At 46.4% G+C, this 21,598-nt stretch overlaps 1 long non-coding RNA gene across 2 annotated transcripts; it reads left to right on the top strand.

Moving 5' to 3' along the window:
* Window positions 1–72: 72 nt before the first annotated feature.
* LOC139057642 (uncharacterized) lies at window positions 73–9,759 on the top strand. Of its 2 annotated transcripts, none has more exons than XR_011512955.1 (4): window positions 73–157; window positions 296–1,293; window positions 1,508–1,720; window positions 9,644–9,759. It is a non-coding gene; the product is annotated as an uncharacterized lncRNA (long non-coding RNA). The 2 variants fall into 2 exon arrangements; XR_011512954.1 differs by having other exon boundaries at window positions 8,285–9,759.
* The last annotated feature ends 11,839 nt before the right edge of the window (window positions 9,760–21,598 follow it).

Raw genomic sequence — 21,598 nt, 5'->3', positions numbered from 1 at the left:
GGTTCACCCAAACGTCACGTCCGGGACGCCACATCCGGTCTTTGTTTTTTCACGTTCGTGATATCACATTCGGCCTTTTTGGCGGCATAGTATGGCATATGGCAGGCTCGGAGTGCACGAAGCGGTGGATCGCTTATTTTTCGGGCTTTTGCTTCTCGTAAGTATACTTCGTCTTTGCGTTTGATGTGCATCTACTACGCGTAGCTAATCTTTCGACTGCATGATGCCATATATAGGTGTTCTGCGATGATACTTTATAGCAAGGTTCCTCACGAGCTTTTGTGATGCATTGCAGGGACCGCCACACCGGCCAGCCAGTGCTACAGTGTCCTAATGCAGAGAACGTATATTACACGTAACTGCGCTCCTTCAGAGTTATTTAGAGTCTTTGTCAGAAGCATGTAACAGTAACATTACTTGGTTACGGTGCTGCTACATGGCAGAATATTTGAATGGCAGATGTCCCGAGTGCGGCATGTAAGTACGTACGTACGCGCGCTTGTTTAGCCTAAATAAGAGTTTCTATTGTTCCCCAATGGAAATGCACATTCCTGATGCATGGTTCAGATCTGCCGGCTAAGGGCGGTAGTGAATAAAGTCACCAAATTGCGGCCTCGTTGCGGTCTCGCATTGCGGCCTCATTGCACGGTCGGGAAAAATTGCTTTAGAACCAAAATTTCGCTGCGCTGTCAGTAGCCATTCACTGATAAGCTTTCTCCGCAGCGTAATGCTCAGTGCAGATGTGATGGGGGTTGTGTGTGCGGTCGGTATGTGACCGATATTCCTGAACGCAGTGTCATTCAGCGATGTGCACAGCTGTGGCTGATTGTAGAATGTGGGCTGTGACAGGAGTGATGGGGACCATGCTCCTGCCTCGGCCAAGGTTGCAGCGATTTCAGAGCTGCAGGGATCGCCCAGGCAGAACCTAATCTCGGCCCTATGCTGCAGCTCCAGCTTCTTGAGACGGGCACGTGGTAGTGCCACGAGTGGGAGGACGTACCGCAGGCGTGAGGTGGCTACTGCATGGTACAGCCGCAGAGCCCACCTAGTGGTGCAGCTCTGTCCTCGGGCAACAAGCTGGGAGACTGCCTTGTGGACCCGGAGGACCTGGACATGCAGGGTCTTGACAGCAGGCAGCCAGGTCAGCCGGTGATGAACGTGTAGCCCCGGGTACGTCACTGCCGGGCTTCAAGGTCGCCTTCCAGTTGCAGCTGTGCAGCGGGCGGTTGCTCTTGGGTGGCGCAGCATGGCCTCCGTCTTCCTTGCCGAGATGGCAAGGCCAATGCAGCTCAGGTAAGTAGCGGCGGTGTCGAGGGCTCTTTGCAGAGCCGAGCGCGCACTGCTGTGGCTGTGTGGTGGATTTCGTACACATAGGGCGATGTGGTCCGCGTTGATGGAGGTATTCACGTGGTTGTGGGGGTCAGTCTGCAGGACAGCAGGCAGTTGGGCCAGGTTGAACAGGAAAGGGCTCACCACTGATCCTTGTGGGACGCCTTCTACCAAATAGGTCCAGGGCCTGCTGAACGACTGGATAGGGCAGGCCGTCAAAGGCCCCCTTCATGCCGATAAGCACCAGGAGCACAGCGTCACCGCAGGCCTTGGCCTCTTCCAGCGTGGAGACAACGTCCACGATGGAGTCCGCACTGCATCAGCTCCGCCGGAAGCCTATCTGCTCATCGGCCAGAAAGCAATGGCCTCCATCAGCTTGCAAGCAGCAGAGGTGAGTGAGACTGGCCGATAGGAGCTCACGTTTTTCAGCCAGCCTTCAGGATGGGGGCCACGTAGGCTGTGCGCCATGACTCCGGCACCTGCCCTGACTGCCAGATGTTTAAGCAGTCAAGCAGGTGCAGCTGCTCGCTGGCAGCCAGGTTGCGAAGCATTTGGGTTCCTGGTGCACTGGGCTCCTGGTGCACTGCGATGCTTGGAGCTCGTGCAGCGTCAGCGGGTCCTGGTAGATAGTCATAACCTGGCTCGATGGCCACCCTGGGTGGTGAGAGAGAAGGGAAGACGGAAAGGCAGGGAGGTTAACCAGGCTGAGTCCAGTTTGCTACCCTACACGTGGGAGGGGAATGGGGAGTGAAAGAGGAAGAGAGAGAACTTAAGTGTAGGATGTCTATAGTTGGGCACTCAAGTCTGTTGCCCTCAGGCAGCGAAAAAGCGCTCGGACTGCTTTCTGGGCCAATGAACTGTGAGGCCAGGCTCCCAAGACTGGATGACAGGCCATTTACAGAAGCGAAGACCCTGTGTGGTGGTTGTGCAGGCAGGTAGGCAGGCTGACGGAAGGCTGCCCTACCTTCAGGATGGCTGCACTGCGTGGTACAGCCAGCGCAAACTGGTTGGCGAGGAGCTCCGCAAGGGCCTCTTCGCTGATGCTCAGCGTGATGGCCACGGCGAGGACAGGTTGTAGGCTTCCTCTCCTGCTGGTGAGCGATTTGAGCAGTCTCCAAGCCAGGGGTCCCCTGGACCTGCCCTCGATGGCAGAGCAGAGGCTCCTCCTGCGCCGGGCTTGGCGTCTGCAGCGGGCATCTGCACGTCTGTACTCGGTCCAATGCTCTGCCTTGCCCGTCCGGATTGCTCCACGCTCCATACGGCGCCTGGAGGCACGAATGTTGAGCAGGTGGAGGTCCGGAGCGGGGGTATCTGGTTGGGTAGAGCACTGAACGGTGGCAGCCTGAGCACAATCCACGATGGCGCTCAGGAAGTCACGGCCATCGTCCAACTTGCTGCAGTGCTTCCGGAACAGGGACCAGTCTGTGACGTAAGTTCTTGACCTAGGCCTTCTCCCAGACCTGGGGCTGATCACAATAGGGAAGTGGTCAGACCCCCATTTGTCCGAAGTTGTGGCCCAGGAGTAGGAGCACTGCTCAGTGTTGAGGGAGAGGTCAATGGCCGTGCGAGCTCTGCGGTAGACGTAGGTGGGCTCCCTGGTGTTCCAAGGTCAGCAGGCCAGCTCAGCTGATGGCATCTGTGAGGCCTTTGCCTCAGCGGGTGCAGCTGCGGCTTCCCCAATTCGTATGGTGTGCGTTGAAGTCACTGCACAGGACTGCATGCCCACCAAGGCGAACAGCCAGCTGGATGAGGCTGGAGGGATCCCACGGCTTTCCTGGACGGATGCAGATGCTCGCCACAGCCGTGTCCTGGCTGCCAAGGCGTACCACAACGGCGCATGACTCCAAGGGGCCACCGGCGATGTCAGCAACAGGTAGAACAGCACGCGCCAGGGTGCTGCGGACATAGATTGCCGTGCGTGCCTTTCCTGGCTTATGGACTCCATCTAGGCAGGGTGCCGCAGTGCAACTGCGTGTGGCACAGGTGGTGGCACCCGAGTAGTCGGGAAGCCGTAGGTTCTCGGCCACGGCATATGTCTCCAGCAGTGCGAGTACCGTATAGTGCGGAATATAGGTTGAGGTTTTTTCCCAAAAATATTACTAAAAGTTCACCCCTTGACTTACATACCGGCTCTTGGCACAGCATGAATAGTCGTCTGGCAGCATGTAGGAGCGCAGACCTTTCGGCATCCACATTGTTATCGCCCCCTTGGTGACCGACGCGGCCCAACTCGCGGGCGCTGCGCGGTTCTTTATTCTGACGAAGTTCTTTATTCTATGGCGCAGTGCACCCGGAGCTCAAAGACAGGGTGGCGGATTTTGTCCGCGAGCATCGTGCCAGATCTTTGCCAGTCACAGCAGAACTCATCTGCATCAAAGCTATTGAGATCGCCCGAGTATCCGGACTGCCCAAGGAACAATTCAAGGGCTCCATTTATTGGGTTCGTCGCTTCATGCAACGCAAGGGATTCGCACTTCGACAGCGCAAATCAATCTGGCAGAAGCAGCCAGAGGCATACGAGGACAAGTTGGTCGAATTCCAGTGCTATGTTATCTGTCTCCGGCAGCAGCATGGCTACATGTTGGTACAGATCGGCAACGCTGATGAAATGCCGGTGTGGCTCGACATGCCGTCGCTCACCACAGTGTGCGAACGCGGCACAAAAGAAGTCGAGCTTCTTTCTACGGGGAACGAGCATTCACGGTGATGCTCGCGTGTACTGCAGATGGCAGAAAGCTGCCCCCATACATAATATTCAAGAGGAAGACGCTGCCGAAAGAGGCTTTCCCACGGGATGTCGTTCACGTGAATGAAAAGGGCTATATGGATGAGGCCCTCATGCTCAATTGGATTAAGACCGTCTGGAATCGGCAACCAGGGGCACTCTTGCGGTGTCCGAGCATGCTCGTCTTGGATGCCTTTCGCGGGCACTTGACCGCAGGATTGAAGCTGGCACTCCGCGACGGGAGGACGGAACTCGCCGTCATTCCGGGAGGCATGACGTCAACACTTCAGCCACTGGACGTCGTGCTCAACAAGCCTGTTAAAGACCGTGTCCATGAACAATATAATCAGTGGATGGCCGGCGACAACCTGATGACCCCAACCGGCCAGCTGCGCAGGCCGCCTCTCGTCACTGTGGCCACATGGGTGTCGCAGGTTGTGCTCGCTGCCCGACGATACGGTGGTGTGGGCATTCAAGAAGTGTTGCATAAGCAAGAAGTGTTGCAAAATTTTTTGCATAAGCCAGGAACGCACACAGGAGTCCAAAGAACTTTGTCACCAGGAGAAAAAGTTACAGCACAGTGGGTCGAGTCGTAACGAAACTTGCGAGCGTCCTGGGAGACGTCGGTGTTAAGCGGGGCGAGGCGTCTGCACTCTGCGAGGCGAGACACAAACTGTTCCAAGAAAGGAACTGATGGGGGTACAGGAGTCGAAAGGAATGATACATCAAGAATGAAACTTGGTGAACAGCCATAGATGAAGAAAAAATGTTAAAATCCAGTGGTACGTTGTGTAGCCATGTTATAGGCGAATGTCATGAACGACAGGATTGCATCCCCGTTTGTGTGGCCAGGGTAGATGTACAGTCGCATGCAATATGACTTGCAACACTCTTGTTCGTTGTTGAAGGGGCTCCACGGCTGCACAGCAGCTCTGACATTCGAAATAGCAGTTTAATAGACACCACTAATTGAAGCTGTGTTTCGGTCTGGAACTTACCATGTGTCTGCACAGCCATACAGCCTTGGAACCCCTTCGACCACGGGCACCGGTGTTGCAATTCATATTGCACGTGACTGTACATCGCAATCATCAAGCTGTTGGTCTGCGGATGGTAACTGGAAGTCGTATTGCGAATTGTGTTAGAGGCGCACAGAACTTCGGTAAGGATAGAAGAGAGGAAGACTGCTGCGGTCACTGAGGAGAACGTGCGGAGCGCTGCGGTGTAAGATAATGTCGTGTAGAAAGAAATCGGCGACTTCAGCAGCAGTCCAGGATGGTAGAGATGCTGTCTCCGCATAGCGTGTTGGATGGTCTATGGCCGTTGCAATCCAACGATTTCCATGTGAGGTCATGGGAAGAGGACCGTACAAGTCTATTCCAACTACTTCAAAAGGCGAAGCGGGACAAGGCAGAGGTTGTAAAGAGCCAGAAGGAGCTGTTGGGTTTGCTTTGACAATGAACGCAGGGTGCAACATACTTCGCAACGGCTGAAGATGGGCCAGGCCAGGAGCAGCAACTTCATATTCTGTTGTAAGTCTTGTGGTAGCCTAGAGGACCAGTCGTCGCATGATCGTGAAAGGCTTCAAGCACCTCACATTGCAGAGAACATGGTATGACCGGGACCCATTTGTTGCCATCGATGTGATAAATGTTGCGATGTAAAACCCCATTGTGCAGCTTGAATTGATTAACCCTTTCGCTGTCGGACCTTTCTGGCCGTGACGCACCCCCAGTGTCGGCTTGGTTTCAGGGAACGAGCATAACAGGGAATGAACATAGCAATTTATTTTTGATTATGATTGGTATACAAATAACATAGTCAATGCAATATGCACATTTCAGTATTCTGCAGCTGTTGGTAAACATCATCATCATCAGCCTGACTATAAAATCCGTTCAACATCCGAATCTGACGATGCGGAACCCTCTTCCTCGCATGCGACTCTGTCCGAGTCCGAATCCGAGCTCGGCTCGTATTCTGAATCGGAATTGAGCCACCGCTCCAATGAGCAGACGAAGGTCCCGCGCGCTGAGCCATCCGAAAGTAACCGCGCGCAGGGAGGATGCGCTTTCAGTCGCCCGCACAACGGAGAGCAATGGGACGTTGCGTGATCAAGAAGACAGAGGGAGATGGAAAAAGGCTAACAAAGTTCAGGAGGCTTTACGTTTACTGCTGCAAGCCGGAAGCGAAGGTGCGGCGAGAGAGCGAAAGCATCAACGAGTCACTCTTTTCGGAGAGGCAACGGCACGTGCGCCTGAACTTGACGCGCCGTAGCAGGCACACCAACAGAAGAAAAATAAAAACCTTCAAACCAGTGAAGATGGCAGAACAACCCTTGAACCCATAACCACACGTGCGCGACGCATGATACAGCGAACACCGGAGCCACCGCGTCACTCAGCAAAGAGAAAGTGGGGAGTGGCAGTTGCGCCGTACTCTTCAATACATGGAGTAACACAGGTCGGGGCGAATGTACGAACTTGTAGAAAGAGTCAACAGATAGCGTGGCCAATCCAGGAGCGCCAGCTTTGCGCTGTGGCGCGAAATTTTGAACGCACGATAGAGAACGTACCGGTACGTCAGTGACACTGTGGGGGTGGAAGCGCGATGACGTACCGGTACGTCCGTGACAGCGAAAGGGTTAAGTTGTCGACGAAGTCAGGCGTTTGGAGGTGACGAAGAATCTTCCATGCGTTGGAGAATAGTTCAGCAGTATGGGTCGATGCGTTAGTGGGACACAAGGACAGATGGGCTGTTGTGTCTTAGCCATTCGAGGGCTACAATGGGTAAAGCCGATGAAGAGGACTCAGGACGTACACAATCGCGGAGAGGTTATGGTGAATCGTCATGATTCGGCAGAGGGTAGCAAGAGAGAGCATTGGTGTCTTGATGCTTCTTTGCAGCCCTGTAGGTGACATTGAAATCGTACTCCTGTAGGTGAAGCACACAGCAACTCAGGTGACCTGATAAATTCTTTAGCGATGAAAGCCAGCACAGTGTGTTATGGTCGGTAACAACTGTGAAATGGCGGCCATGAAGACATGGGTGAAATTTTTGCACGGCCCAACAGCAAAGCACTCCTGCTTGGTTATGGTGTAGTAATTTTCTGCACTGGTTAGTGCACGACTAGCCTAAGCAATTACTCGTTCGTGGAATGTGTTGTCGCATTGTAGTAGAATGGCACCGAGACTGACTGCTAGCGTCGGTGTGAAAGATGGTGGGCGCGGTTGGATCAAAGTCGCGCAGTACTGGGTCTGACGTCAGAGCATGTTGCAAAAGCAGGAAAGCATGTTCACATTCGTCAGACGAAACAAAGGGTGCATTACTGGGGAGGAGTTGATGGAGCGGGGACGTAAGTGTAGCGAAGTTGCATATGAAGTGCCGGAAGAAGCAAGTCCAAGAAAACTGTGCATGTCTTTTTGACGCAGTGGACACAAAATTCGAGGATGGCAGTAAGCTTCTCGGGGTCTGGATGAATACCTTCTTTGCAGACTATGTGCCCCAGAACTTTGATGGCCTTGCTGGCCAAACTGCATTTGTGTGTGTGTGTGTGTGCGCGCGCGCACACGCGCGTGTGCGTGTGTTGAGCTGCAAACCAGCATTTGCAAGACAGGCAAGGACTTTATCAAGATGTTGCAAATGTTGTGAGAACATGGTTGAAAACACAATGTCGTCGAGATAGCACAGACAGGTTTTCCATTTCAAGCCACACAAGACTTATCGATCATGCGTTCGAATGTGGCAGGCACATTGCAGAGTCCAAAAGGCATCGCACTGAACTCGTAGAGCCCATCAGGGGTAGCAAATGTCGTTTTTGCTTTGTCGGATTTGGACATCGGTATTTGCCAGTAGCCTGGTCTAAAGTCAAGGCTAGAAAAATACTCAGCACCGTGGAGTGAATCTAGTGCATCATCCATCCGTGACACGGGGTGAACATCTTTGTGCACGATTTTGTTCAGCGCACGGTAACAGACGCAAGAACACACTGAGCTGTCTTCGTGACAATTGCAACGACATGAGTGTCAACAGCTCAAGTGACAGTTGATCCACGAGGCAACAGTTGGGGTTCGATTTGGTTTATTGCAGTAAGCAATGCAGACCCCTCAGAGAAGCGAATAAGGCCAGGGGTAATCAGAATTGCTCGAGATAGGGTATGGTCATAGGGTACAATGAATACGCCGCCATCCACAATGTTACAGGAGTTGACACCTATAATCTTTTCTCTAGGTGGCCAAAGAACGTAATCGGAAGAGGTGACGAGACGAATGCATTCTTCGTGGTTAGGAAGAGAATTGCCAGTGGCATCATCCAGTTGTGTGAGGCGCTGACGACAAGAGATAGAAGCAAACGCCAAAGATAAGAAGTCCCACCCCAAGATGAGTTCATGGGTCACTCACGAAATACCGCAAAAACAATGTGGTGAAGAATTTAGTCTATGGACACACGAACAGGACACGGTGCGATTGGACGAATAATAACCTTGGCCGCTGCACAAAGAGAAAGGCCGGAGTAAGGCAATTCTTGTGTTTTATAGAGTCCCAAACAGTCACATGGCAATAATCGCCAAGCGTCTTGTAACATGGAGCCACCTCAGAATTGCGCCAAACAAAGATGATGGATGCAGCCAGTCTTGCCAGATAACTACATTTTGACTATTCTGTATTGTTTGCATTTTTTGTGTAAAAGGAATTGTCGCAGAGAGTTTTATCTTCAGTGACCTTCAGTTGACGTCATCTGCTACAACTAGCACATAAGTTAACTCCATAGCACCACTAGGATGGAGACATTGTGTCGTGGGGTGCTTCCTTAAAAGTGGACAAGAAGATTCTAAAGGAAAAGTGTGAGATGGTCACAGTAATAACCAAGGCATTTGGCATGGGAATGACCCAGCTATGAAAGTATTATCAGATGTGGACAAGCATATAATACTAAATGGCGCCTTGCACGAGTCCCAAGTGTCAAATGTAATGAGTATTGTGCATTGAAAGGGCCAAAAATGTTTTGTACATGCAAGGGAACACTATGGGCATTTGATAACAGTTGCTTAGATGTACTACATTAACAGGAACCAAACGAACTCCCTTAGACATAAGCATGCAGCAAATTCAAGGACTAGATGAAGCTTCAAAGAAGTAACTGCATTTCATGTAGGATAGGTGTGAATGACCTTTGTGCACGAGATCAGTGACAAAAACACTAAATGAATGCAGTACAGTGTCTGTATCATATCTTGTGCAGACCAAACTAGCCTGGAGTTTCAGCGTTCCTTGTCAGTTCATTTAAATAGGCACTACATTGTTCAAAGTGCAATATTGTTCTACAAAACATAATATGCAAGATGTAGCATGCTAACCCTCGTGGCTCAACAACTACTGAACCGAAACCTCAATGAGCAGTGAAGCTTCCTTGTAATTTTCATCGTAACCATACTTTCGCTCTTGAAAGTGAACCTCTTTAGTGAATTTGCTTGTGTATTAATTTTTCTTTAGGCAAGTATTTTTTATACATGTTAATGTCTCAATCCTGCTTTTTCTTTCCGGAGCTAAAACAAAATGCCTCTTATTTCACTTTGATCTTTTGACCTAGGAAGCCATCATCTGGTGCTGTGTACAGCAAGCACATGCTTCGGGCAAGGAGGGAGCCAGCACCATATCTACATCAGCAAGAACCTCGGTGCTCAAAATAAACATTTTCTGTGCAAATACCTGTCTTTTTATACTTCCAGCATGAATTAATAAGTTTCTTTTGCCTTCACATGCAGGAAGGTTTATAGGAATAAATAGTGACTGTTGAATGCCCAGGAAAAGCCTTGAAGCCATTCTACTTGTACAGTGATAAAGTACATGTGTACTTGAACTTGATAGTACAGAAACGAAAGGCAAAGTAACAGGCAAAATGCTCGGGGCAGCAGTCGTATAAATGGTAGATGAACACAGCTAATTGTGCTGTCCAGTTTCATTCAGTTTGACCAAATGTTGCAAGAATTGCCTTCAATATGAATCATTCAGTTTAGCCAGCTAAAGTTGAACTCGTACAAACTTTGGAATGTCTGCTGGGAATTTTAGCATAAATGGTATGTGTGCATCCTTCAGCAGCACCACAAGCCCAGTAAGGTTTTTGCGTTACTGTCCCCCCTCCCTTGGGGTTATTGCAGTGTCTACTTCAAGTGCTTGAGGGTATAATGGAAAATGACTCCATTCTCCAATGAGAAGGCTATATAAATATGCAGGACAAGAGCTTGTAGGCCTGGTTATAAGCATGAATTAGATTTGTATAGACCAAAGGCAATATGAATACAATATGTTAAATTGCATCCATATTTGGGAACTGCCCACATCAAAGGAAAGAAAGTGCAATACTTGCAGCCTACCAACATAAACATCAGTCTAGGGAAGGATTCTGTAAGGATCCACTAAGTGGACTGTTTCAGCACACACTGATTAGGTAGAGCTATAAGCTGGTAGAGCAAGTGGCAATCATCACCATGGGCTCTCGTGCTCTATTCATTCAGCGTGTACTGGAATGGACAGTCCACTTAGTCAACACTTACAGACTAGCCCCCTAGGGCTGTGGAAGCACGCAGTATATTAAGCTTAAGTCTGGAGTGCTACCTTCTGCTTATGTGGCAAGTCCTGTTTACCTGTTCCTTTCAACTGAGAGCTGAGCACTGCCTAGGTTAAGTCAGAAAAAGCAACCAGCGTCCATAGAATTCAAACTATTACTATTTGCCCTATATAAGGGGACAGTGAAGCCTAAAATGACACTTGACTTGGGCCATATTTTTCGCGATATGCCCGAGAATATTGGGATTTCCCATCAATTTTACCCTTCCTACATCACATAGTGAACAACCTGAAAACTTAACACTGTTGCGCAGAGCGATGAAGGGTCAGGATTTGAGCGAGAAAACAACACATGACACCTGAGCGCAAACTATGAACTGGTTTATTTTTCTGCAAGTGAAGCATACATAAAGCCTACACGCATGCACAGGAGTCCTCTTCCCGGTCTACCTACACCCTCTATTGTCAGTGATTATGCTAATCTCTTTATTGCTGAGTGAAATAGACGGCGGGCTGACACATGAGCCCTGTGGGTCCACCTTGAGGTTGTATGCTTCCACGACTTGTCTTTTCCTTTGGTTCCTACTTTTCAGCAGAATCATTGCCTTGTGATAATTACCAGTTGATAGTTTGTGCTCAGGTGTCTATTGTTTTCTCGCTCAAGTCCTGTCCCTTTGTCACTCCGCACAACAGTGTTAAGTATGTTGAACCAACTAGCACACTGCACAATTTTCCTGATCTTGAAAACAATTGTAAACTAAAGTCCGTGAGAAACAAAGTGTTCTGTCATGACATACAGATTTATGCATGATCACTTGGCTATATAAAAATACAATTTTAGCCAATGTTAACGAAGAGCTTCACTTCTGGAGTTCACTTAAATAATGTCTGTGATGCATTGTGACAGTACGAGGTCCTGGAGATCCTACTGTGGAGATATGTCAACATTGAGCCTATTCCTGTTTAATCTATGGATAGATGCCTTCACGAAGAGTTGGAGAAAGTGCACAATACAATGTTTTATATCACATGTAATAATTATGCTGTGATAAAGTGTACACGCTGAGCTTAATGTTTTAGAAAAGCTCAAGAAAAGGCTCCAGAATAGGTATGATGGATAGGCAACCTTTTATTTGGCTCTCTTCATAGTGAAATCTAGACGCATCACCTCAGCCACACTTAGTAAAATCTGTGGGCTCGTACTGCCCATGCCTTTACTGCACAAGTTGCCTTGGTGCTCCCAGTCTTGACAGGTAACACTTAAGCACACTCTCATGCACGTGTTTGTTCCAAAGCCACAGTTGCTAACTAAAGTAACTCCCACATGCGATTCTGTAACTCTAGACCTAACTGCAAAAACGCATGCTGTACTACGAGTTTGGCATGGAGTCCACATGACATGTGCACAACTTCAAATTTCGTATAGGCAACAGATAACTGGTAACCTGTTAGAGTAACAAAATGGATGCCAAGGAAAATTCACCCAAAGCCTTAGGCGGGAAAATGAGGTGTTGTGATGAGGTAAATAGCAATCACATTTGACCGACTGACTAAAAGCCGGCAGGGGTATTGCATTTGACATGATTGAAATGAGCTGCAGCACGGCATGGTAACTGTGGCAGCCTTTACAATGCCGCGCTCTCTGAATTACACTTATGTGCATCCATATGTTGCAGCGACCAACTGTTTTTATTCAAGAAAGCCAGGTTTGTGGTTCAGCACACATCATACGCTGGCAAACTCACTGATGAGTCAACTCCCTGAGATCATCCCATGAGTCTGAGTGAGCCCAGCTGAGCAGTATTTTGGCGAGTTTGAGCCCGAGTGTGCTCGGCTGAGTAGTATATTCTTATGAGTTCAAGTGAGCAGCTAATTATAATTTTGGCGAGTCTAAATAGTGAGTTCCTATTATTTTGCCAACATATATATGGTCCGTGTACTTTCGAAATTCAGCTACGACACCTGCGCATAGGTTGGAAATTAAGCTTCTCGCCAAGTGACTACTGCATAAATGATCATAGAGCTAGAGAAGAACGATACGCCTTAATGATGCAGCGTGCCGCGCGGGATCCATGTGTGCAGCGTGCCAGTGGATGGGTGCGTGTTTGAGAAATTAGGGGGTTTCGACCCATCCACAGATAATTTACATAATACCTTTCTCCATAGTGTATTATTGCGATAGCAATTTTTGGACACCCTAAGCGAATTTTCGCCATCGCCCTGATGTTTGGTTTAAAGTCCAAGTGTGACAAAAATTATAGTGCTCCGTTGCATCCCACATGCTGGGGTTAATTGCGAATGAAAGGGTGCGATTGTGAGCCGAGAAGGATGGCAGCTTTATGCGCGCTGTCCACGTCCCGTGATCAAGTGCGCGCTAGGGTCAGAGAGCGCGCGACGTCTCTTGCCCGGCCGTGCCCATGCATATGGCTGTCCGTGCGCAGCAGAGTGCATATACACGGCCCGCGCGTGCCACATTTTTTAAAAGTAATTTGCGTCCGGTGTAAAGGCGGCAAGCCGACGTGGCTGCTGGTTTCACGAGTGTTGGAAGTAGCGATATCTAAGTTTCGGGCGAAACTTAGAGAACAGTGACTTCCTTAGAGGGGCCAAAATTTTGGGGCGCATGAGCGGCACGTACAGTAGAATGCAGTGTTCCATTGTAAAAAAAAAAATTGATGTAACAAAATAGAGTGCTGAGTGTTACGTCTTTGTTACATCAAGGTTCAACAAAAATTAAGCGCTGGAAATCAGCGCTGGACGCACATGCAACTCCTTACTCCACACTGAAAACATTTGAGAAAACATTTTTTTTAAATACTTTGTACATTTGTATAAATCCCTACCTGCGGATATTCCTCTGGTTTAGCCTAATTATGTGCTGCCTACTTAACTTACTGACGCAGCATACGTATCATTGCGAAATTTATAATTTTTTGCTTTTAGAAAAAGCATAGAGTTATTGAATTTTGCGAACAGAAAAGAAAATGCAACTTCCAATATAGCGCGCTTCCTAGGCTAAGGCTATTAAATAGCTACAATGTTCAAGGAACGTACTGTTTCCATGAGTGGTTTACTCATGCAGTAAGATGTACTGCTCCTACACCTTGTAATAAAAAGCATATCATCGACACATAGCAGCTGATATTCTTGCTTATTTTCTCATCACAGAGGTAGATGGGGCACATGAACCAATATGCTCACACAAATCAACGTGACCTACTACTGCGGAGACATGGCAACGAATTCTTTGTTTACCTTGTACACCACAAGTGCGAGGTTTGCGCATTAATTTGACTTCATGAAACCCTATTTATACTACAGGCTTTACGGCAATGCTTGCATGCAGTGCGGTGAAGTGCTCGACGAAGCTGCACATATTATATGATTTATTTGATATTAACTCGAGATGCAAACGTTTGTGCAGGCAGGCAAGCAATGTTTCCATTCACGCAGCGCACCAAAATAGCGAGGTATATGCATTGATCTGGTTTCATGACATCGTACTTTTGCCACTAGCTTTACGGCAGTGCTTGTGTATAGTGCTACGAAGCACGACGGAACTGCACGTTATTATACGGTGTGCTTGAAATCCACTCGAGATGCAAACGTTTGTGCAGGCAGGAAACGAATGATTTAATTCACGTAGCACAACACGAGAGCGCGCTCTATGCAGTCCTTTGATTTAATAAAACTCTATTTCTGCCACAGGCTTTACAGCAATGCTTGTGTAGAGGGCTGTGAAGCTCGACGCAGCTGTAACAACATCCCACAGTACACCCGATTTTTACCGAGTTTGTTTTAAAGGGCCCCTCACAGGCTACATAACAAATTTTGGTTATACACTGAAAGTTGTTACGTGCCCTCTAAGAAGTGTTCTACCGCAAGCATTTTTCAAATTGGTTCATTAACAGCAGATAGAGAATGATTGAAGTGCCGCGAACGCATGATTTCAGGAGGCGAGCGTCGCCGCCTATATAAACACTCTCTCGACATTCCCCGTTTCGCCTGTGTAAGCAAATTTCCTTCACTGCGTTCTCCCATACCGGAGCCGAGGGATCGCGGCGGGTATACCCTGCCGTATTCTTTTTTTTCACCGTCACCGGCACACTTCCGGTGACGGTGTCGCGCGAGGTGTTGCGCTTGTCTCGTTTCCTGTAGCGGACGATAATGCGCGCTCTACACGAGAACACGTGATTAGCGGTATAAGTTAGTGCCCCAGCACTGAGGCAAACGCGAAAGGATAAAAGAGCATTCATGATCGCAATGTTACACAGTAGACAATGACGTATAGTTTCGTTCTCTGCGCGCGTGCAAACGTCGGGAAAAGGAGACGAAACGGAAATTCATCTCTCTTGCTACAGTGCGAAGTAAAACAAAAGCACCCAGACATTCGGGTTGTATTTTTCATTATTTCTCTAAACTTTAATTAGTTCACTGCAGCAACAGATTCAACAAATAACTGATGCTGCCTTGAATCTAAGTCACGTGTCACTCTCAGTGCCATCACAGCACAGCCTGTGCTCCTATGCAGCAGCAAAGTTACGGGCATTCATCTGCTTGCTGCTGCGATAACATTATGACACTTTAACTCAGAGGTACGATTTTTGTTGTGTGAGATTATAGATAGCCAGTAGACTACTTGTCTGATGTTAAATGCTATGACCCACTGGCAATCCACGATGCACTCAACGAAAACGTTTTTATGCTGTGTGTGGCGTGACTCGCCAGTGACCCACACGCAAGAATTCTCGCTCTTGTGTTGCCATCTGAGGTTTGAAATTGCAACTAATATATATTTTTATTGCATTGGACATGGGGTGGCATGTTTGTTTCGGAGAGTGGAGTGGCGGCGCATTTCTCAGTTGGGTTTCTTGCAAACTTTCGCAGCAGTCTTTGAAATACGTGCCTTTGGAATAAGTACCTGCATTTTTCTTGCTACTCCCAAACTTTTCAGCGTGTCCATTAGATAGATCCTCATGCCCCTTACGGATGAAAAAAAAAATGTACAATGCAGAGGAAACAAATAAACTTAGTTTTGGGCCAGAAGAATGCACCAGCAACTTCGCGATCACCAGCGGATGAGTCAATTGCTTCAGTGTCAGATGTTCAGCAGTGGACAGTGAAATCAGTGACAAAGATAGTGTTTACGAACCATCACAGACCTCAGCCAGCATGTCGAATGGAGAGTCAGACCTGACTGATGATTCTGAGGTGAATGATTCAGGATACAATGCTCTCATTTCTCTCAGCCCATCTCTAGAGAAATGGACACCGGCAACAACCACTTCGCCTAGTGTGACACCACACCTACTCTAGGCCGCCCACTATCATTCAGTTGCCATCTAGCCGTTATGCCCCATCTTTATGTTCACTGTTTATTACGGATGACATTTGGCAAATGATGGTCAATGAAACAAACAGGTTCACACAAGTGTTGAAGTCAACTACTCCTAAATCTAAATCACGCTTGAAAAATTGGACGGAAACCAATGCCAAAGAAATTAAAGCATTTTTTCGAATACTGATTTGTATTGGTCTCCTCCGTCTTCCTACTCCCAAATCTAAATCAAAGTTGAAAAATTGGATGGAAACCAATCTCCAACAAACAAAAGCATTTGTTGGAATATCAATTTGTATTAATCTCGTCCATCTTCCTATCCGAGTCACTACTGGGCAAAAAGTAACCTGTATGGTGTTGAACTCATTCGTCAAAATATGAGCCGTGACTGCCTTTTCCCTACTTTTGAGGTTCCGGCATTTTGCGGACGATTAACTGGTTGCAGAGTTGCAGGATCATGTCTTTAAGATCCATCCTCTGGTAGAGAAATTGAACCAAAATTTTTGCTACTGTGCTTGAGCCAGGAAAGGAGGTTGTGATAGATGAAACAATAGTGCCATGGCGTGGCAGACTTTCGTTCTTACAGAGTCAGGCTGTTCAAGGCATGTACCAAAGACGGTTACAGGCTAAAGGTTGATGTATATGCCGGAAAGTGTGACTGAACAATTGGCATCGGACATGCCAAAGATGTATGCTTGAAACTCCTGCAAAATTACAAGGAAGTTGTGTGCCCGCTGTCCGTAGACAACTTCTACATGAGCTTGCTGCTCACTTTTCGCCTTCTAAAGGAAGACACTTTCATTCGTGGCACAGTTCGATCAGTGAGGAAAGGGCTGCCAAAAGATCTCACTGAAGTAAAGGTTGCAAATGGCAGTGTTACCGAACTTCAGTCCAAAAATGGAGTGAAGGCACTGAAGTGGATGGACAAGAGGCCTGTTCTGATACTCACATCTGTCGCCAAATATGAAGCAACTTTGGTGGACAGTGGGAAGAAAACAAGGGACGGTGCACCAATCATGAAACATCAGGCCGGTCTCGATTACAATGCAGCAAAAAAGGGCGTCGACTATAGTGACCAAATGACGTTATACCACAACTTCCTTAGAAAAGGACTCAAGTAGTACAGAAAGGTAGCTGTTGAGTTGCTTGTTGGATGTGTCATCATAAATGCGTGGAACATTCGTGGCATGCTTGAAGGAAACTCTATGCCAATTATAAAATTTCAAGATGAACTGGCTCATTCACTGTTCGGCCCTCGTCAAGACAACATCGAAGAAACTTGTGGGAGAAGTGTCCACATGCTAAGAAAAACTGGCACATCGGCACACGACACTCAGTGGCTCTGCACTGGCTGCTATGCGGCCAACAGTACCAGAAGTAGCCCAAACACTATGGTGAGAGTGAGAAAAGTGACCACTTTCTGTGAATAACGCCCCGGCAAGCCATTCATCTGTTTTTTGTGCTTTAATTCTAAGCACAAGTAACCTGAGAAGCAAGCTAGCTTCAACTGTAAACTGTGTAGGATGAAAACTTCAAGACATGGCTAATGTTCATACTAAATTTTAGCCTTTCTCTAACTAATAAATATTTCTAACACAGGAACTGACTTCTTGTCTTTTTTAATGGCAAGCACTTTGTAGTTCAACATAGGTTTCTAGCATCTTGAATCCATTGAGGGGCTACAGAATGTATTAAAGAAAGCTAAAAATGCATAATGTTGTGCTGGATGTGATCAAGACACATGTACAAGAAACTATAGTCATTAGTTCGATGAGGACAGTAATGTGCATTAGCAAGTTAGAACTTTGTTACCAACTTGCCCACATTCACATCTTAACAGATTTAACAATGTTTCCACTACGTGGAGAACCTTGATCTACAGTGCTTTTATCATACTGAAGAAGGTTGGTGTTCCTATTATAACACGTGTACTTAAGAAGCTCAATCTCTCAGGATTTCATGTTGCTTTACTTGACATAAGCTTACGAGGCTTACAGATTACGTGCTCGTATCTCAACGTAAACACTTACCTCCTTTTCAATGATTTTCATTTCTGTAAAAGCACAGTAAATTTCGTCAGACGAGAAGTGCAAATGCGTTTTTTAATCTTTCATACTTGGTGCTTGCTATTATACAACTTACTTATATTACAACTTGCTTGTTTAGAAAACTCATAAAAAACACTCCCCTCACCTCTTTTTTTCTTCTTTTACTTTCCATTGACTCTGACTTTCATTATGCTAATAAACTTCAGAAGAGCTTGCTCTCAGGCTAGTATGTACACACTGCTAAGAATGAAAAAATGGAGAGACAACGGGACAAGAAAGAAAGGCCTACAGAATGCTGATTTGCGCGCGGCAATCTATATCAAGGACGGGGTGCTGGACCAGGGGAGCTAAGAAGCCGCCACAACAAACTATGGGAGCTAGGTGAATGGCTTCGATGTCCACACAGAAACATAAATATAGGAATGTTATAGAATGCTGTGTCATTCAACAACCCCGTGAATGTTGAAAAGTGGGACAGTGATTAGCTGAAAAGAGTTTCAGAGAGCTCCAGGGAGTGGGGAGGATGATACGGTAAGGGGGCTACTAGGGTGGTGACGCGCATTAAGGGCATCAAGAATGAAGTGAAAAATTATGGAACACAGGGGGATTGTCTCATCACTGCTCGATCGCTCAACGCCAGATAGCCGTGGCCAGTTGCCTTAGCCGAGATTCACCTACCCCGTCATAGCATATGCTGTGCTTGCTGCTCTGCAGTCTTTAGAATAGGCAGGTGTCAGGGAAGCATGCCCATAATGCCTGCAATTAAGTAATAGGCGACTTGCAAAATAGTGCCCGCTCTCTTTTATACACAGCCATGGCTGAACCACTCACTAGCAAATCTGGTAAGAAAATAACGCTGACTTTCACTGTTACTTGGGCTGCAACAAGTCTGGGCTGCAAACAAGGAGACACAAGACAGAGCGCTGTCATGTTTTTAGCACGGTTCGCTTTCCTAAGTAATGTACCAACAAGGTCATAATATACATTATACAAATACATCAATTTGTAAACAAAATGTTATTTTTAATATAGTCATTTTTAAAAACAGCACAAGGATGATAGCATAATTTTAGGCGTAGTCTTAGCAATGAAAAACTTTTGTCAGAAGTTAAGCAAAGTTTTGGCAACGTAAAAATGTGCATCCTCATTGCTAAAGTATTCCTGTCCGGGGAGTGCTAGGAGTTTGTCTTGGTGTGATGTAAAACCCTCCACACATTTATATAGTGCTAGAGAGAGAGGTGATGGGGGAGTGGTAGTGGCCAGTGGAGAATCCTTCCCTGAAATGAATTTCTGGCTACGTCACTGAATGTCTGCAATGCCTTGTAATAGCAATAGGTCTTGGAGGGAAACACTATAGATGATACCAGTGAACCTATTGAGCCTATTCTTGTTTAGTGAGGTGATGGATGTTTTCCCAAAGAATTATAGAAACTGTACAATGGAATGTTTTGTACCACCTGTAATAACCATGCTGTAAGAAAACAGAAAGGCTGAGCTTAAATTTTGTAGGAAATCTCTTAAGAGGCTCGAGGATAGGTAAAGATGACTAACTCCTGTATTCTCCACTCAACCCTCCACGTGGATTCAAATGCACAGTAGCCCCACTCCTTGACACAGGCGGTTGCTTAGTTTTAATTAAACTTCATGTCAATTACTGTGAAACACAGTGTCGTCTTCAGTCAAGGGGTGGCACTGCGCTCATCTCAGTGGAATGAAGCTTCCAGTCATAGATGGTTTCAGAATACAGGGTAAGTGACCTCACATTTTACTCTCTTCGTCGTGAAATCTAGACACCAAAGCCTCGGTTTGAACAAGTAATGCTTTAAGCGCTCTCTCATGCATATGTTTGCTTTAAGGCAGAGTCAGCTTACTATTTCCTGCTTCTGCCACATGCAAATGACACAAAAATATCTCAATAAAATGATTGTGATTTAAGTGGTACACACTCTCTGCAATGTGATTATATGTTTGTAATAAAAGAAGCACTACTCATGTGCTGGTCAGCATCTGCAGCAATATGTTCACCGAGATAGCTTTTTTGTCTCAATATATTCGATATTGTTGCAAATTTAAGAGGTTTTGCAGCTAACATGTAGCTGTTAACTTGTGTCTCGAGAACATACAGCTTTAGGTGAGAGGAGCGCTATATTGCATGATACAAAGGAACATTTTCAGACTGCTTGTTTTATTTTTGTGCGAAAAACAATTGAGAAGGTTTTAATTGCAAAGTAATACAGTAAGTGTTGGCAACGCGAACAAGCCATGCAAAGTGTATGCATCAGAAATGAACTATCCATATGAGGACCCCCCACCCCACTGATATATGTCAATGCTATAATATCAAATGCTGCGACATTTAACACATATGGTGACTAAAAAGAAAGGATAACTAAAGCAAGAGCAGCATTAATAAAACAACATCAACTGCAAAATTTATACAATCTTTCTCAAAACTTTTATCTTCGCATAAACTGTGGCCTCACACACTGTGGGCACTTTTGCTAACAACCTTCACATTTCACTAGTGCTAATTCTAGCTTCCCTCTAGCTTCCAGCTCAACTGCAATGTTTTGAACGTCAGGGCATGTGCAAGTGAAAATTAGTTTGTGATGGCCATGTGGATCTGTTTCTCTGCCTGAATAATAGGGAGAGGAGGGCAATATAATTGCCTTGAGAACTATTAAGCAGAAGCAGCAGGAGCAGTGGCCGGGATAAAACATTTCAGGAGTTCAATGTAGTAAGGATACAGGAGTAATATGATTAACTTCGCAAGAATATGAGGCCATTATAACACTAAGGGAAACAGACTGGCCCATCACAATGAATTTTCAAATATTGTAACTGATCTAGAACACCTTGCACAGCTGCTGTAATTAGGAAAAAAAAAAAGTAGGATTGTCTTAAAAAGACAGCTTTCTTGTTTGTTTACTCTGCTATGCCACTGTACACATTATTACTATTACTTTTTTTTCTTTTGGAACAGGAAGTCACCATATGCCTGGAGGTTTTAGATCACCTTCTTGGTGTGCTCCCGATATATTAACAGTTCGAAAACATTAACATTGTTGCTTGGTTTATTGCCCAAGTAGACCGGCACGTAACGACTGACTAAGGAACCAGGCGTGTGAATATGCACACCCTGTATCCAATCAACCCCTATATCAATCAATTTTGTACAATTAGACCTCCATATATTGAACTTTAATGTAACAAACCGTTTTACTTTGCAGAACTTATTTGGTGTGCATATAGAAATCTTCAATTTATTGAATTCTGTTTATCTGCAATTTCAATTTACTGAAATTATAAATTCTTCTAAAATTTAAATGAGGATATGTGTTGCATTTGAACTGTAAATTCTATGGACGTACAAGTGCTTTTCGGGAGTAAAGCTTCACGATTTTCTTCCCAAGTTTATTCGACTTAAGGACAAAATTCTGCAGCAGTTATAAAACGACCACAGGTGACAAGCAGCTGAATGCGAGGTATCTGGTACAGACCAACGGGGGAAAACTTACAAATCACAATAGCACACATTCAGGCGAGTATGTAAACAGGCGAACTAAGCAGGGAACAAAAACAACACAGCACTGCT

This window comes from Dermacentor albipictus, chromosome 3, assembly GCF_038994185.2.
Source record: "Dermacentor albipictus isolate Rhodes 1998 colony chromosome 3, USDA_Dalb.pri_finalv2, whole genome shotgun sequence".
Classification (NCBI taxonomy): Eukaryota; Metazoa; Arthropoda; class Arachnida; order Ixodida; family Ixodidae; genus Dermacentor; species Dermacentor albipictus.
Note: the sequence above shows the minus strand (reverse complement) of the source record. Positions and strands in the feature narration are given on the sequence as shown.